The 4604-nt window shown below is 42.7% G+C and overlaps 1 long non-coding RNA gene across 1 annotated transcript; it reads left to right on the forward strand.

The window, feature by feature from the left end:
* Window positions 1–245: 245 nt before the first annotated feature.
* LOC116915692 lies at window positions 246–4086 on the forward strand. Its single transcript, XR_006643387.1, has 2 exons — window positions 246–1398; window positions 1542–4086. It is a non-coding gene; the product is annotated as an uncharacterized LOC116915692 (long non-coding RNA).
* The last annotated feature ends 518 nt before the right edge of the window (window positions 4087–4604 follow it).

Genomic DNA, 4604 nt, shown 5'->3' on the forward strand with positions numbered 1-4604 from the left:
TAAGCTGCAGAATCCATCAACTGTCAAATGTGAATAGGTGCCACGGATTTTTGTGTGTCTGTTGTAGCTTCTGCTTTTGCTCCCCCCAGTCTGTTCTTCTCCAATGGAATTCGATTAACCATTGATTAGTTGACCTCTGTGCCTTTTCGTGCCCTTTTTCGGGAGAAGGAAACAAGAAGGCGGACACCTGCGGACACTAGTTTTAATTTAGTTTTTTTTTTTCTCCAAGTCTATCCTCAGTGCATTCTATGCAACTCTCGTAGTTGGTTTACACACAAAATAGGCCTGGGTGGCCTGAGGTTTTTCACGGCAGTAGGTCTACCAGCTTTGGTCGTTGTCTTGCACCATGCAATTCCCCCACCCCTCCACCCCCTCCTAGTCAAAACTCTCAATCCAGCGTGTTATTTTTTCCTCCGGTAGTTAAAACTAAAGGCAAAACTTGAAAAATCAAACGTAGGAGGCAAGATCCGAGCAAATCCAATCTTGCGAGGCATTCTACTGCTGGAATGAACAGTCACAATAAGCGTAAGTTTACCTTGTGTATCGGAGGTATAACTAAGTTTTCGTTTGTTGGCTTAACTTCACCGAGCTACGTCCATTCATGAAACTCGATCTGCCTGTGTACCAGCAGCAAAATGTTAGTTACCTACCGTCACCTATGCAGTGGCTGCCAGCACTTCATTTTAGTTTCTTTGAATTTTCGATATAAAGCGGTAGAACATTGCGATTTCATCTTCCGGTTAGCTGAATATAGTCATTGTTTTAAAAAAAGGCTCTTACGTTGCGAGCGGAAGTATTGCAAGCCAGGTAGCGTGGATTGCATTTGCTTTAGAAAGAATCTATGATCTAATGATGGGAGCAAACATTCCGACGATGGATCCAACGAGTGCGCACGCTCGATTGAATGCAAACCCAGTCGGAAGGTGTAGAGGAGGAGCAAGTAGAGACGAGGAAAGCGAATATGCAACTAACGCTGATGGAAGAAGGCGGAAAATAGGGGGGGGACGAAAGAAAAAAAACGAAGAAAAAAGAGAGAACGAGAGGGTTCGGTTTTAGTTATATTTCCTCCGTCACCAATTGTAGTAGACTATATATGTTTCAAGCGACGATACGCCACAGCGTCTAAAAGCTTTTCTCAACTCCAACTCACAGTTAAAGCCCGTATTTATTCTCTTCACCTGTGGCCTATTTTCTCTCTCTCCGTCCCTCCCTCAAGCATTGGGCATATTACGCGTCATATTCCCCTATATCCAGTCAACGATTTTCCATCGAATGTAGGGTTTATCCTTGGTTTGCTATATCCCACCTTCCTCCAACTACTGTTTCAAAAGCTCTTCTGATCCAATCAATGATAGTGCCCTTTCTTTTACGTCTGACCAAACATCTATTGGAGACATGGTAGCCTTTTAATAATATCTATATATCTAATTGCGTATATCATTAGACCTAAGAATTTTGTTGTTGTTGTTGTGTGGATCACATAAAAACAGATGCTTATTGTATAGAACATACGCAAACTGAAGCCCCTTTATCTCTTCCAGTGAGACGACGTAGGATAGCGACGGGGCTGGTCACCGCTCGACTGGAGTTACTCGATGGACGTAATACTGCATGACGACGAGATCAAAAACAAAGCAAGAAATCCAACCAAGCGTGATGACCGGGCAGTTGGGCTTTGTTATTGACAGAGTCATGACACGTCTACATCCTCAAGAAGATATAGTGAAACAACCGTACTTTGGCATGTAGTTCCTAATTTTTTTTTACCACTTTTCCCTTCAGAGGAGAAAACAAAAAAGACTTTAATTAATACGAAAGGAGCCATGGTGGTCCCCATATAATTGGTAATAGATAGCACTACTTTTTCACTTGGTCCACGGTTGGTGTTTGATAGATATCGGAGTAATTCTCTCATTATTGTGGGTTTATTTTTTTTTTTTCGAAATTGTTTTATTGCAGTTTTTCTTTCGATAAGAATGACCACTGAGAAGGCACGAGTAAATTGCCAAGATGGCTGCTTTGTTAGGAGGGGGAAAAAAAATAAATAAATGACAAGAGATCTCTCGAAAACGTAGTGGTTCTTGTTGTGCTTGGCGAAAGCAAGCAAAGTGTGTTCAGGATAACTTACGGAATCAATACCTTCGTCTGCCTGTTTTCAACGAAGGCGGCGATTTGGGCGTTGCAGGGTTATCGTCGCAGTAACAGGAAGAACGGCAAATCCTCCGCCATGTATCGGTGAGATGCAACCGACTTTTCTCCATTCTACTTCCCCTTTTCTCATTCTCTCTTCTTCTTTTTCTTTTTCTCTCTCCTCCTTCTCTTCCGTTCTCCCCCTTTTTTTCTATCCCCCCCCCTCTTCTCTCTTTGCCCGCCTCCCCCCCTCCTCTACTTTTTGTCAAAAACATCAGGATCGAATCAATAAAGTGAGCGTCTAAGAGTCGGGGCTGGGTTCCGAAGAGAATATACAACCAATGGCGTCTAGATACATATTATGCTATATCTCCAGATAGTAGACTTCCCCTACTTCCGCAGTCGGACGTGCTCCACATGAGGCATCCGACAACCATCATCTCTTTGCGTCAGAGAATTTTTCGTGCGCGCTTAAAAGCATCAAGTGTTACAACAAACGAAGAGCTTCCATGCCAACGCCGGGATCGTATGCATTTCACGATTTTACGAAGATCACAGGTATACGAGACGAATCTTCCTACAAAACTTTTTACCATCCGTAATCCGTTTTTGGTGTTTTGTTTTTTTGTTTTTTGTTTTTTTGTTTGGTATCAATCGTATTCCCTACGGCCAACATTCACTTCACTGCGCTGACTTTTGCTTCGGTGCTATTGACTGTCTCTCTTTAAGCTTCCCCCGCTTTTCCAGGTTAGTTCCCTGAAAGGACGTACTGAACTAGACGGCAGTGCAATGAGTGGCAACGGTGAAAGTAAAGCTATAATATTGGGCAAAGTAGAAAACATTCAGCCACGAGAGCCGCGAGTCCGCCAGTCAAAAGATATGGCTGCTTTCTTGTTTGACGTAATCTTTCTTGTGAGTGAACACGGCCGGAAACGAAGCACTTTATTTGTAGGCAAAGCAAGAATGGAGCTCCCAGGATGGTTACTGACAGTACTCAACATGGCAAATGGTACTGGCCGGAGTGATTCGACTGGATTGACATGTTCACCCTCAACAACTGCCCTGATAAATGGCAAGAATGCTGAAACGCGTTTAGATTTCGGCGGGTATTCTCGAGTGATTAACACGTTATGAAACCAGAGTTGTTATTGCTTGAGAATACACGTTGCCTCTGAACTGAAGCAACATTAGCGATCGGCCCCAGTGACATCCCAGCTGTATGAGCACCTGTTTAACCTTATGTTTCTATTCGGGCGTTACGGCTGGGCCAATGCTATGTTGCCTATACGGATAAGTTGCCACGTGAACTATTGTAGCGTAACACAATGACTATGCAAATGATATTGTAGTGTGCATGTGTGATGCTGATTTACGGTATATCCTACTCACGACGTATATTGTTCTGCCAATGCGATAAGTAGGCTCCCGATCCATACCGGTTCCATTTGCTAGGCCTACACTGCACACGGGCTCTCCATGCGTTTTGTATGCTAATCATTGCCTAGGTGGATACAAGTGACTAGTGTTCCAGTTCCGATCCCAGCGTCACATCCAAGGAACGGGCATTTGCCCCAATCTCTAAAGTTCGTCCACTTATGCGAAAGAGGTAATTCACAAAAGTGACGAAATAAATATCAGTGGATAAGATGGCGACGAAATTGTTTCGTAGTCTGACTGCTGTGGAGAAAACGTGCTGATCGGGCTGTGTACCATCTGATATGTGATTCCATTCCATTTCCTCGGAATTGTCATGTGAATGATGATTGATGAACACTACATTGCGTCATTCAAATCGTGTCAGTATAATCCTCGTCAAAAATTGCTCATTGCCCGTCCAACAATCACATATCCTTCTTTGAATGTACAGTCGTCACTAAACTCTCTTTAGACATGTATAGTACAGTACATTTCGCAGCATGTATTTTGATGAGATAAAAATACATATATACAAAATGAGACCGTTTATTTTCTTTATTTTTCTCTTATTTCAATCTCAAGTGCACCACGAGATCCGATCTTTTACTTTCAGTCAAGTCAAACTTGATTTTAACGTAAGCTTTTAATTATGCGATCGATGAGGGGGGGCTATGGCGTCTCCCTTTGTTGGTGAAGAAATCCTTTATTTTCACCGGGCGATTGGTAATTGTTTCAAAGTGGGGCAAAAATCAGCGACAAGTTTTTGAATTTCATATGTTTAATGTTGAATTATCGTAGGTGAAGTACCACAGCCAAATGTTTTACTCTCGTGCACGTCGTGACGTCACGTCGAGGCCAATACCTCGAGTTCGGCTTAACGAACTAATCGCGTCTCATTGAGTATTCCTGCAAACGAAATTGCACACACGTTTACATTGAGCGAAAGTCGCAACAAGATTATAGTCTAAAATCCCAACATTTTAATGAAAATAAATTCAATATTTTTCCGAGCATGATCGATATACTGTAGGTCGTCGAGGGAACAGGTGTTTTGGGGC

This window comes from Daphnia magna, linkage group LG2 (genome assembly GCF_020631705.1).
Source record: "Daphnia magna isolate NIES linkage group LG2, ASM2063170v1.1, whole genome shotgun sequence".
Classification (NCBI taxonomy): domain Eukaryota; kingdom Metazoa; phylum Arthropoda; class Branchiopoda; order Diplostraca; family Daphniidae; genus Daphnia; species Daphnia magna.